Raw genomic sequence first — 14632 nt, 5'->3', positions numbered from 1 at the left:
CCTGCATAGGCTCAGGAGTGTTAGGACCCAGAGAGACTCTTGAATCCTGCTGAACAAATGGACTAGCAGAGAAATGCATGCCCCTGTTACTTCCAAACATTCCCAACCTCTCCTTCCTCCTTTCTGTAAGCCTTTGATCGATTCGGATACACAATTGGATAAATTCCTCAAGATCATTAGGAATATCTACTCTGGCAAGTTCATCCTTTACCTGTTCAGAAAGCCCTTGGCGGAACTGGCTCTTTTGTGCTGCAGGGTTCCAAGTGGTATCTGCCATCCAACTTCTGAATTCGGCTGTATATTCAGTGACCGAGCGTCTACCCTGCCGCAGACTATGCAATTTTGCTTCGGCAGTAGCACAACGGTTGGGATCATCAAAAACCTGATTCATTGCGGTCAAAAAGGTATCAAAATTATTCAGAATGTTATGGTTCTGCTCTATATAAGGGGAGGCCCAAGCTAGAGCTTCCCCAGTCAGAAGCCCAATAATAAACATTACCTTCTTTTTCTCTGAAGGAAACGCAGCAGGGTACATTTGGAAATATACACGACATATGTGAGCTAGGATTAGAGCCTTTTTTAAAACTTCCCAGCCTGCTTAGGGAGTTGCTCCATCCTGGAACCAGTTCTGTGCCTGAGTAGACTGGGGAGCATCATACCTGTCTGTGTGGTGAGACAAACGCCTGTGTGGCTAGTCTCAAATTTAACAGGGAGATAGGGACTGGGGGTAGCACAAGACTGCACCCAGTTGATAGCAAGGGAAGCTTTTTGTATAGTAAGTGGCCAAGTTGGCAAGGGTTTATTTTCATGTTTCTTTTTGTTTTGATGTTTTTCTCGTGTAAATAGTGTAAATAAACTGCACCTTTTGTTTTTTCACCTACACTGCTGTTTTTCTGTGCCTGTTTTGTGTTGTGAACTCACCCAGGGGGTCACACACACCTGCTGCAGAGCAAACCCCATTATACATGGTGGAGGACCGCGGGCAGTGTGTGGTAAATAAAAGCCAGCATGGAGGAGATAATAAAAAAATTGGCTCTGGGGAATGCCAATCAACAATAGGCAAATGCCAATCAACAACAGGCAAATGCCAATCAACAACAGACTAATGGAAGTCTCCAGCAGAGCAGTGCAGCCCAGCAGCAAGCCCTGGAACAAGTGGAGGCCCGCCATAGGGAATAGCTGGTGCAGCAGGACCAAAGACATCAGCAACAAATTGAGGCCCGTCATGAAGCAGCTACAGCAAACGCAGCAGACTGAGGCTGGGAGTGATTCCGGTAGTACACCATAATTTTGTGTGGGCCGTTTATTGCAAAAAATGACTGGAGAGGATGATCCTGAGGTGTTTTTAACCACATTTGATGGGACTGCTGAAAGGGAAAAGTGGCTTAAGAAGCAGTGGGCAGGACGGATGGCCCCATTATTAGCTGGTGAGTTGCAGAAAGCCTATTATGACCTGGAGCCTGACCAAGCAAAAGACTATGATGTGCTGAAAGCATAAATATTGGTACAATTGGGTGTTACCCTCGTTGTCCAGGATCAGTGTGTGCATAATTGGACTTTTTGGCTTGGGAAACCCCCCAGATCGCAGATGTATAATCTCATTCACCTGAGCAGGAAATGGCTGCAGCCAGAAACTTTGACCTCACCAAAAATTGTGGAACGTGTGGTTATGGATCGGTTCCTGAGATCTTTTCCTAATGCCATTCAAAGGTGGGTCAGCCATGGAGACTCAGAGACAGCGGACAAGCATGTGGATCTAGCTGAGAGGTACTTGGCTACGGAGAACCTGACCTTCTCTTCCAGAGACTCACAGACTTTCCACCCTAAAACCAGACCATCCCCAGTGGAGGGTAAGATGATACCAAGGGGTGAGGGTGGAGAGAGTGAGAGGGTGGGAGTCCTACCCAATGTCTGGCAAGAGCGGCCGGGAAGGTCAAGGCTGCAAGAGGCGGCAAAAAAGGTTATTTGCTACCGCTGCCAGCAGGGGGGACATATTGCAGCCAATTGCCAGTTGTGGATGAGCCAATGCAATGTGACTTTCTAAGGGACAGACGTCGGTCGCTGTTTGCGACAGTCGCATGCATTACCAGCCGGGAAACCGAGAAACATTTATGTAAAATGTCTATTAATGGAAGTAATAATGTGGTGTTGCTAGATTCAGGTAGCCTGGTAACATTGATAAAAGAGGAACTAGTCACTACAGACGTCTCTGGGCATAAAAAGGTGGCTGTTATTTGTGTGCATGGGGACATCAGAGAGTATCCAGTGGCAATCGTGTCTTTTGGGACCCCCAAAGGTAACCTGTCTCATCAGGTAGGGTTAGTGCCTCACTTACCACTCTGGGATTGTCCTAACCCCCCCCCCCCACTGTCTCCCCTTCAGACCAGGAAGGTGAATCCCAGGAATCCTCTGAGTGTGGTGAGGACTCTCCTGAGTTCCCCTTGTCGGTATTAGCAAGGGAGACTCAAGGAACTAGGGAGAAGCCTACCTCTTCAGACGAAAAACATGCTGGCTGTTGAATTTTCTGACTTAGAGGTTCATAGGGAAAATTTTGCCACCGAACAGTTGAAAGACCCGACACTGATAAAAGCACAGGAAAATGTGGTAAAAATAGATGGCGAACTAGTGAACCCAGATTAGACTTTTGCTTATCCCTACTTCCTTGTGGAAAGGGACCTACTATATCGAGTCGCTCAAAGGGGTGGAAGAAACCATTGAGCAACTGGTGGTGCCCAGACCTTACAGGAAGTTGGTGTTGGAGTTGGCCCATGGACACATCCTTGGAGGTCATTTGGGCGCAGAGAAAACATGGAAGAGAGTATTGAAGAGGTTCTATTGGCCTGGGGTCATTAAGGAGATAGAAAATTACTGCTCCTCTTGCCCTGTGTGTCAGAAGTCAACCCCTATGCCCCATTTCCTTAGTCCACTCGTACCTCTTCCAATCATTGAGGTCCCTTTTGAAAGGATTGCATTGTATTTGGTAGGTCCACTGGTGAAGTCCGCTAGGGGGCATCAGTACATGTTGGTCATACTCGACTATGCCTCCCGCTATCCAGAGGTGATTCTGCTCTGAAATACCTCTGCCAAGATGATAGCTAAGGAGCTATTTCTCATTTTCAGCCGAGTGGGTATTTCAAAGGAACTGCTTACGGACCAGGGTACCCCCTTTATGTCCCGAGTGATGAAAGAGCTGTACAAGTTGTTCAAAGTAACACAATTGCGTACCTCTGTGTATCATCCCCAAACAGACGGGTTGGTTGAAAGGTTCAACAGAACCCTGAAACAAATGTTAAGGCAGGGGGTGGATAAAGATGGAAAGGATTGGGATTATCTAATACCCTATTTGATGTTTGCCATCTGGGAGCTACCCCAGTCCGCTACGGGTTTTTCACTTTTTGAATTGCTTTATGGGAGACACCCAAGAGGGCTGTTGGACATTATCAAAGAAACTTGGGAAAGTGAGAGTTCTCCCCACCGGAGTGTGATTGAGCACGTTGCCCAAATGCAAGATAGAATTGCACAAGTAATGCCGATCGTAAAAGAACATTTGGCCCAAGCTCAGTTAGCGCAGCAGAGGGTGTACAATCGGGGGGCCCCAGACACGGTCATTTGCCCAGGGAGATAGAGTATTAGTGCTAATTCCTACAGTTGAAAGCAAATTCCTGGCCAAATGGCATGGCCCATATGAGATAATTGAGAAAGTGAGCAAGGTGAACTACAGGGTCAGACAACCAGGAAGGCGAAAACTGGAACAGATATATCACATTAATCTGTTGAAGGCCTGGAGGGACAGGGAATCCCTAGTCGCAGAGGCTTTGTCACCAGCTCAATCTGACTGCTCGGTTCCTGAGGTTGGAGGCAGTCACTCTATCTAAAACCCAACAACAGGAAGTTAAAGAGTTTGTGCTCCGCAACACAGAAGTTTTTTCTGAGCTGCCGGGACAAACCTCTGGGGTGGAGCGTGACATTATCACCCCGCCAGGCGAAAGGGTAAAACTAAAGCCCTATAGAATCCCAGAGGCCTGTTGGCAGGCAATATGTGGGGAAGTGCAGAGAATGCTGGATTTGGGGGTGATAGAGGAGTCCCAGAGTGACTGGTCCAGCCCCATAGTGTTGGTGCCCAAAGCGGATGGGAGCTGGCGATTTTGTAACGACTTTCAACAGTTAAATAAAGTTACAAAATTTGACACTTAACCCATGCCATGGATAGATGAATTAATCGACCGACTGGGAGCAGCACGGTACATGACAATGCTCGATTTGGCAAAAGGATATTGACAAATTCCCCTCGCTGAATCAGCAAAGGAGAAGACTGCATTTGTATCACGGATCATTCCAGTATAGAAGAATGCTGTTTGGGTTACAGAATGCACCGGCCACCTTTCAGCGAAAAATGGATCAGATTCTCCGCCCCCATCAGAAGTATGCTGCAGCTTACCTGGACGATGTGATTGTCCATAGCACAGATTGGGCCTCATATTTGCCAAAAGTTCAGGCTGTATTGGATTCTATACGGAAAGCTGGGATAACGGCCAACCCAAAGAAGTGTACTATTGGATAGGTACCTTGGGTACACTATTGGGAGAGGAGTAATAAAATCCCAAATCAACAAAGTTGAAGCAATACAGAGTTGGCCACATCCAAACAACAAGAGGCAGGTACGGGCCTTTCTAGGAATTTCTGGCTACTATCGGCGATTCATTCCCCATTTTGTTTCTCTGGCAGTGTCCCTAACCAGCTTGACAAAAGGGAAGGAGTCGGTCATGGTTAAGTGGTCCCCGGAGGCTGAAGCAGCATTTCAGTCTTTAAAAAGGGCCCTATGTAGCCAGCCAGTTCTATACTCACCGGACTTCTCAAAAGACTTTGTGGTCCAGATGGATGCATTCAATGTTGACTTAGAAACAGTGTTGACGCAGGTTTGGAAGGGGGAGGAGCACCCGGTAATCTACCTCAGTAGAAAGCTAAAGTCTCACAAGGAAATTACGCAACGATTGAGATGGAGTGTTTAGCGGTAAAGTGGGCCCTAGATTCCCTTTGTTACTATCTGCTAGGCAGACATTTTGACCTCATCATGCTCCCTTAAAGTGGATGGCTCAAAATAAAGAGACCAATTGAAGGGTAAATAGGTGGTTCCTGGCCCTGCAAGAATTCCACTTCACTTTAAAGCATGGCCCTGGGGTTCAGATGAGGAATGTGGATGCTTTATCCCGGGTTCATACCTGTCTGACTACTTGTGTTACAACCCCAAGGTTGAAACAAGAGGGGGGGAGGGGTATGTGACAGTAGGCAGGTAAAATCACCAGGATGCGTCCAGGATGGCAGATACATTTGTCCGAGATTTAGGCTCTATGTGGATTTGTTCCACTAGGGGGAAGTGCTCAGCCTTCAGCAGTGAGGTAATGAGCCCAGCTGAATGTAGTGGGCTTGTTAGGGTCTCTATAAACCTTCCCAGCCTGCTTAGGGAGTTGCTCCATCCTGGAACCAGTTCTGTGCCTGAGTAGACTAGGGAGCATCATACCGCTGTGTGCGGTGAGACAAACGCCTGTGTGTCTAGCCTCAAATTTAACAAGGAGATAGGGACTGGGGATAGCACAAGGCTGCACCCAGTTGATAGCAAGGGAAGCTTTTTGTATAGTAAGTGGCCAAGTTGGCAAGGGTTTATTTTCATGTTTCTTTTTGTTTTGATGTTTTTCTCGTGTAAATAGTGTAAATAAACCGCACCTTTTGTTTTTTTTTTTTTGTGTTGTGAACTCACCCAGGGGGTCACATACACCCGCTGCCGAGAAAACCCCGTTACAAAAATAATAACCAAATCTTGTCCATACTGTATACTTCATTCTAAATATTGTTCAACACTGTTCCAGTGATATCAACATAAAATCTCATTTGCCACCTAGTTGCCCAATTAAAAAGTGCTTTGAGGTTGGCTTGTAATTTTGAGACATTCCATTAAGGACATTCCACTATATACTTTGTAGTCATCTGCAAACACTGAAATAGTACTTTAATCCCAAACTCAATATCATTTAAAAATATGTTAAAAAGTAAGAGTCTCAACATTGAACCTTGGGGCACACTATTAATAATCTTAGACCATTCAGAGTAAGAATCATTAACCACTGTTCTCTGAATATGGTCTTTTAGCCAATTTTCTATCCATTTTGCAAACTGAATTTTCTAAACCCATACACTTTAACTTACACATCTGTAAGCAGGTAGGAAAGTGCTAGTTAGCTGCCCATAAGGGAGGGAAAGGGTTACCTTAATTTCCCAGGTCTCTGCCCACCTCCATGTGCATGTAAAATCAGGAGGGAGCTGTGCCCATATGAGTTACAGCCATGTGGGAAGAGGGAAGGCTGGCAGCTGAGACATAACCCAATCCTCCAGCAACAACCCAAGGGTTCTGTCCCTCTCTGCCTTCAGCTATCTTCTCATCCTGACTGTCTTCACTGGGGATTGCCTGCCTCTGGAGTTTGCTGACATGCCTGGGGATGTTGAGCCTTGTGGTCCCACAACACAAAATCTGCATGGGAAGGAAAGACAGAGATAGCCAGCAAGATGTGGGAGAGTGCTTCTGTTCCTGATTCCAGCAAAGCTACTGCAAACCTCCTGGAGCCTTCCACATGTAGGGGGATTGCTGGGACTTGCAGTCCGCCTAGAAGTTACAAGCCATAGACTCTTTCCAAAGCAGATATGTTGGAGTAGCACACAAGGCTGTAGTTAGGGACTAGGGATGTTAGGAAAAGACTGCACTTTATGTTAAACTGTTTTCTTGTGATTCTCATCATGCAGCATTATTCAGGTAAAATGTTTAAAGCTTTGTCATGCCTGATCTGAAGTTACTTAAAGGGGTGCATGGTGGTAATAGCGTATAAAAGAACAGGGTTGTGATGCACACAAGGTGTGCAGTGGTGACATGTTGTTTCTAGGGGAAACAAGCTCAAGGAAAAGGTGTGGTTGGTGCCCCCACATCCGAGCCTGGACCTACGTGGTGGATAACCTAGGGACCTAGCCGTATGGTACAGAAGAGTTAATTATGCGTGTGCATGGGATCCGTGCTGGTTCCCGGTGAGACCCGCTCTGTCACTGGGAGATGGATGGCAGAGTCTAGCTGGAATGGTGGAACAGGACACTGCAGTGTGGTGTCTTCTTCAAAATGTCGCATCCTGACCAGGTATGTATCATGGGACTGGGAGGCACCTGGATACAGCAAAGAAAGCAAAAGGCCCTGTGTGCACCAGACAAGGTGGCTCCACCCACACATCAGCCATGTATAGGGAACTGTAAACTAAAGAGTGGGGCGCTGTACTGCCACTCCAACATAAGGATAAATATCAGCAGCCAGAAGAAGGAACAGTTCCAGGTGATTGGATAAATATGGGCAGCCTCAGGGTGACCACTGGGATGGTGGAACAAAGCACAAAAAAGTCTTACATGGCACTACACAGCATACCAATTGTTGGTCAAATCCAGGATGAAGGCAGATGGGATGTGACAGGCTGACTGAGCAGGTGGATGGGATCCATGACAGGAGACTGCCGGCCGTGGCAAGGTGGAACTAGCATCCCCAGAAATGATGTCACCGGAATCCAGAAGTCGTCAGCCACGCATCGAGGACCGCTGGAACACACCACAGAAATTGACTGATAATCGGTTAGAGTCATTCTTGCTGGTACTTTCCAGTCTTTGCTGCATGGCTGACGACTTCCAGATTCCGGTGACGTCCCTTCCAGGGATGTTAGTTCGACCTTGCCACGGCCAGCAGTCTCCTGTCACAGATCCCATCCATCTGACCTTCTCAGTCAGACTGGCGTCAGACTGGCACATCCCATCTGCCTTCAGCCTGGATTTGTCCAACAATTGGTATGCTGTGTAGCACCATGTGAGATTTTTTAAAGCTTTTGCTATTAAATTATATTTTGGAACTGAACTCTTTGATTTATAGACTCTCAATTTATCAGCATACAAGCCTGTCTCACACAGCTGACTGCACAGAATGTGTATACAACAATCTGGAGTGCTCATTCAGTCCTCATGCACTCTTGACATTTTTACAGCTGCTGTTTTTGGCTTTTGACGTTTTTTTCTACAACTAGTAAACCTCCCAGCATGTTATCCTATGTGTCCATGTACACTGTAATCAACGTTTTTTGGATGGGACGTTTTTTGTCTGTAAAAAAAAAAAACAGGACTAGTGGGTTTCTAGAGGAGTTTTTTAGCTGTAAAAGCACTCTAATGCTGAAAAACGCAGCAAAACGCTGCAAATTGGCGTTTTTGGACTTTTTTTACCAAAAAATTGGGGTTTTTGGTAAAAATAAAAGCTAAAAAATGCTATAAAGCACAAACGCGGAAAAACGCTGCTAATCGTGGCAAAATGCCACTAAACGCTAATGCAAAAATGCTAAAAAAAGCTGAAAAACTCACATTTTTAATGTGACTTTACACAGCTAACGTTACCAGCATTTTCAAAACATCCAGTGTGCATGAGGGTTCAGTGTGTTTTTATTTTTCTGTATGGGAACTGTATCAAACAATTTTGCAAAATCCAAGTATATGATATCTGCTCTGTTGTCTAATTTTTTCTTTACTTTTTCATTCAAAGAAAGCAGATCTGTTTGACATTGTTGGTCTTTTATGAATCCATGCTGTCTATTGCTTAAAATATCGTTTTCTAGCAAAAACTCTTCTGTGTAGTCTTGTAATAAACTCTTAAGTATCTTCTCTGCTATAGAAGTTAAACTAAGTGGTCTGCAGTTACTTGGTAAAGACTTTGATCACTATTTCATATTGACCTTGCTCCAATTCAGCGATAGCATGCTAGCCAGGAATCTCTAAAATTTTAAACAATGAGTTTGAAATAACATAGCTCAACTCTTTGAGGAAACATGGATGTAAGCCATTTGGTCCACGTGTTTTATTCACCTTTATTTTGTCTAAATGCTTCTGGAACATATTAGTTTTGAACCATTGCGTTTTTTTGGGGCTATGTCAGTATTATTCCCTTTACGGACTTGAGGTCCTCAATTTTGCTTTGTATACTCTTCCTTTGTACTCCATCTATTTGTTCCCAGATCTTTTCCGGCCTTGATTTCCTGTTATTATATATTTTGTAACTTTTAACCTCTTGACCTAGACGCTGAGCGGCTGCACATTTGTATTCTATTAAAAAAAAAACATATGTGCTGAGAGCGTGCACCCTGCGTGCTCCCAGCACACGTCCGGTACTCACGGATCATGTGATGGCCTGTCATGGCGGTCACATGACCCTAAACCATGCCCCGCCTCCCAGCTTCTGAAACCCTTAAAGGGCCAGGAGACGCCAGCGCCAAGGGGTTAAATTAGGAAAGCTTTCTTTTGTTTTTATATTTTTAAATTCCTTTTTTTATTGTTTCTATCTTTTTTAACTTTCTAAACCTACTGCCCATGGGAATTTATTTTAGTCTACATTATTATTATACAGGATTTGTATAGCGCCAACAGTTTGCGTAGCGCTTTATCTTGCAGAGCAGCCCTCAGCCTTGTGTAGCGCTACCCTCTTGAGGGCCACTGAGTTTTTGGGTCCCCCTAAGCTCTGCACAGCCAGTCAATGCACATTTTCCTCACTTTCATCCAAAGTCAGTAAACCAATGGAACTGAACAACTTGGAGGACAACTTCTTAGACAAAGAATGGCAAGAATCCATCAAAAATCACAAAATAACAAATCCTAGCTCTTTACTCCTTCAGGAGTAGCACTTCCCTTCTGACAGATTAACACACAGTCTTTGCAAGGAGCACTTGGTCCCCTTAAATGAACCTCCTCAGACCCCAGATGAAAATTATTATTATTATACAGGATTTATATAGCGCCAACAGTTTGCTCAACTCTTTACAATATAAAGGGAGACAATACAGCAACAATACAGTTCAATACAAGAGGGTTAGGTGGGCCCTGCTCCTTGGAGCTTACAATCTAAGAAAATCTCCTCTTCCACCTAGCTCTCTTGAGAGTATCCCATGGCAAGGGATTCCGAGACACACAAAGAATGTAGTCCCAGGGAGAACTAGTTGAGTGTTGCACCTGACCACCCTTTCCCTTCTTTGGCCCAGGGGGTGTAGAAGTACTCATACTGTCCTTCCCCAGTAGACTGTGGGACAGTGGAGGCCCTTCTGTCCAGCTTCAGCCTGTAAGCAGACACCCCTCCTCTGGGGTCCCCTCCCAGGCTCCACACCAACAGTACTCCCTCACTCCATCTTCCACCTGACTCCCCTGCTGAGCAGGCTCTGTCATATTTAAGGGCTGACTTAGCCACTATGCCAGGCATCCTGCCTGTGAATTGGCCAGATTCCCCTAAGTATGCAGCTCAGCCCCACCTTACCCCCACCCACTGCTTCTAGAAACTTCTCTAAGTTTCTACAGCAGAGGGAGGTGTCAGAGAACTAACCCGCAGAGCCCTTCAGCCTTAACCTGAAGTAACCTTGCTGATTCACTCCCAGGCTGACTCATACCCAGGTTTCTAGCAATCATCTAACTATGCATACCAAAAAACTATCCTACACTAGAGGGCGTTATACTTGGAAACTCTTAAAGTTAATTGTTTTTATTTCTCTAGTATGTGCTTGTTGTTTACAACTGACATTTATATTTATGTGAACATCCAGATCCAGCAAAACATAATTTGTATTTGGGGTTTCTATAAACTGTACCTGTCAGGGATCTTGGGCCGGATCGCGGCATGCGGGTCTGCGCATGTGCGGTGTGCCAAGGCGCGCTGGCGTGCGGCTACTAGCACCTGGGCGCCCGCAATGGCAGTGGCACTCGTGCCTGCGCACTCGCAATCGCGGACGCGCTCCTGGCACCAATAAAGCGCAGGGCGCCCTATTTGAACAGGCTCTGACAGTGGTTAGTTGCCGTATGGTCTTTCCTGTGTCCTGTGAGTTTACTTTGCTGCTGACCCTGCCTGATCCTGATCTGCTGACTTCTCCTGCTCTGACCCCTGGCTTGCTTGACCATTCTCCTGCCTGCTCCTGCACCTTTGATCCTCTGTTGCCGAACCTGGACCGTGACCCGTTTATTCTTCTGCCTGCTGTTTGTACCGACCTGGCCTGTCTGACCTCGCTTACTCTGCCTCCTCACATCAGACTCTCACCTGCTGTGTACCACCGACAGGTGTCTCTACCACAGCTGGTTGCACTCAGGGGTCGCGACCTGGTCTCGGCTTGCTCCAAGTCCATCCCCACCATCAGGGGCTCTGGTGAACAAGCAGGTCGGTGCTTAGATTCCGTGCCCTGGGGAATTCTGGTCTGTGGAACGCTAGAGGCTACCACCAGCTGGTCCATAAAAATACCATACAATTGTCTTGTAAACCTGTTTAGCTAACTGCAGCTAGAGGATGTACACAGCTGATTATTTTAATTCATATAACATGAAAGTGATCATTAGACGTACGTTATTGTGTATTGGTATGATTTAGTTAAGTTAAGGTACAAGTAAAGGCTACAATCGCTGTTTTTAAAAGAGTTCAGTCTAAATGCCTTTTTTGTCAGTGTGATCATGTAATTGCTTTATTGTGACTCCCTTGTATAGACATTTCCTTCCATTCACTGCAGCAGCCATTCACTGACAGAAGGGAGCCGGAGCTGAGAGAACACCGCAGCTGGTAAAAAAAAGGCATTTACAGAGTGGACCCCACTCACCCCACTCTACTGCAAGCTCTGGTGATATATTTTCCAAACGGGGTCAGACTGATTCATAACGAATGGGATTGGTTGCAGCCTCATGATGGGATGATCTACCGAAGGGTCCCAAAAGACTATCCTGAAGCCAAGAGTCAATGAGTTTGCATTCAATTACCTAATTTTCCTGTATACCAGATTTCCACAATAATGGAAGACAGGGATTTTGAAGACCTGGCATCAAAATAATCTCTTGCCCTGGAGTAAAATGTGAGTCAGAGTGAATCACTTTCAACTAGTTTATCTTCTACTAGATGAGCTAGAGGAAGAAGATGACTGGAAGAAAGGCTTAGGAACAGGATGGCCATGGCATTCTGAGTCTACTAATGTCCACTACCTTGTCCACCACAAAGGACTGTTCTAGGATACTAAGGGCTGATGCTCCAGAGTTTGTTCCAAGAGTAAGAGAAAAGGTGGAGCAGGAAGAGATGGCTGTTGGATCTACAGGAGAGATAGATGTACTCTCCCCACAACCCCTTGAGTCTGAAATGAGCCCAGAGAGCAGAGGGCTAAGAGATGGATTTGTCCCACGAAAAAACTGACTTATGACTCAAAAGGGAACAGCTTCAAATAGATTTTCACCACTGTGTGCAGATTCCTAGATGCTCAGGTATACCCAGTAACTGTACCAATCAAGGATACACCAGCCCATCTCCCAACTGCTATGGTGGAAAGTTTCATTGGACACACCTTTTCTTAATGCTTGTTTCCATGCCATGTTATTGAAGTTTATTTAGTCTGTTGTTAAACTACTGTTTATATGGACAACCAAAGACTTTTGGTGGGAGCAGTGTGTATCCCAGCCAGTAGCCGCTTCACTGTTTCTAGTACAGGATGCTGATATGATTTTTGCCAGCGGGGTATTTAAGAAGATTTCTACACCCATTCCATTATAGTGGATTAAATATACTTTGAGCATTAACAGAACTAAACTTACACTGTGGAGCTTTCCTCTCCTTTAAAATGAAGCTCACGTTTTGCTACTGATGAATTTGTGAGTGTTGGGTTCAGTACAGGGTGGGTAACCACTGAGAGACTGCAGGAGGACCCATCTATCCATTAGCTCAATGTAGAGTCCATGCCACACAGATTTTGACTGTTAAACTTAAAATTTTAACCCCTGATCTCAGCAGTTGGCAGCAGAGAGGGGGACAGGACTCCTCTTACAGATCCTGCGCTTCTCTGTGCAGCCACAGCACCCCTCATCTCTAACTCCCCTGGTCTAGGCATTCAGCAGACTCCAGCCCTCTGGTTTTCCTCCCTGCACCTTCTGCTTCCCAGCTCCTCCTCCAACTTCTTCCTGGCAACAGCAGGTAAGGGGGGTGTACTGTGATGTAGGGGAGGGTGGGGTGTTTGGAACATCTAGTCTTAGAGGTACAACTGGCCCTTTGAGGGCAACCATATTGCTGATGTGGCTTGCCATGAAATTGAGTTTGGCACCCCTGCCCTAAGGCTATCTATGGTGTTATTTCTTATAAATATTAACAGCCAATCCCATGTCCAAGCTATATAATTTATAAGCAAATTAAAAATAAAATTCCCCAAAAAGGTCCCTTGTAGAGTAAAGATTTGGCAATTCCAAACAGCAACAAGAAAGGCCAGCAGACTATTGATATGCAATAAAAAGGGTATTTACTCAAGAGATAAAACAATATTTGACCGCTTTATAGAACTCTGTTTGGGCCACATCTTGAATATGCTGTCCAGTTTTAGTCATTAATAGTCAGGAAGGATGTGCTTGAACTGGAGAGAGTCCAGACAAGGGCAACAAAGCTACTAAGCAGGTTGGAGGACTTCTGTTATGAGGAACGACTGCAAACACTAAACTTGTTTTCCCAGGAGAAGAAAAGCTTAAGAGGGGATTTGATCACAATATACAAATCTCTGAAGGATGACTCTAACATTGGGAGAAAACTATTTAATATTAGGTCTCTCAAGAAGACACATGGCCACACAATGAAGTGAGAAGAGAAGTGGTCCAAGCTTAAACTGCGTAAGGGGTTCTTTACTGTTAGAGTGGTAAGAATGTGAAACTCCCTTCCACAGTTGGTGGTGTCATCGCAGAGTGTAGATAAATTAAAAAACTTTCAGATGTGTTTCTTAGTGAACACAATGTATAGGAATATAGAAAATGGTAGTGACATACAGTACACACATGCATTCAGGTTGAATTGGATGGACTGGTGTCTTTATTTAACCTTACCAACTATGTAACTCTATAACTGAATCATAGAGAACACCATTAAAAACTTTTAACCATCTAATGAAAAAGCATTTTAAAGTTAAGCACTTAAATATCTATACCTAAAACCCACTTTCTGCTTGAAACACCTAGGAGAGGGTAACCTTGCACTTTTTTTAGTAAGATCCTGGGAAAATCTGAGTATCCAAAATCTCACAAGAAGACACTGTTGCACTGTGCAAGAACAATACTTTTCAAATAATTAGCATTCCCTGGGATCTCACTGGAAGCCTGGCCATATCAATTCCAGCAATACAGAAGCTGGGAGAAAGGTACATTAACTAAATTTAGGCACGCAGGTGGTTAGACACTAGGCGGGCAAGGTTCAGAATAGCCAGGGTCACATTCGTAGTCAAAAGGCAGGCAGAGTTCAGAGAGTAGTCAAGATCCAATCAAAGGTCATCAACGAGGGAATCCAAACTAGCAGGCAGGGCAAACAAACAGGGAGCTTGGAGCACATGTTACAAATGCAATATTACAACCGTGAGACTGCAGGCTTGGCTGGCTTAAATAGGTTTTGGTTTCCACCCAGAGACTGGCTACATCAATTACCTTGCAGGTGTACAGACAGACAGGGAGAAAGCATCACAGCCAAAACCAGGATGCTGGAATGAGACCAACAGCTGTGATAGAGGAGCGCTACACACACCTGACAATTTTTTCCTATTGTTTTTTT

This window comes from Staurois parvus, unplaced genomic scaffold, assembly GCF_062004578.1.
Source record: "Staurois parvus isolate SC_StPar_1 unplaced genomic scaffold, SC_StPar_1.0 ptg000261l, whole genome shotgun sequence".
Taxonomy (NCBI): domain Eukaryota; kingdom Metazoa; phylum Chordata; class Amphibia; order Anura; family Ranidae; genus Staurois; species Staurois parvus.
Note: the sequence above shows the minus strand (reverse complement) of the source record.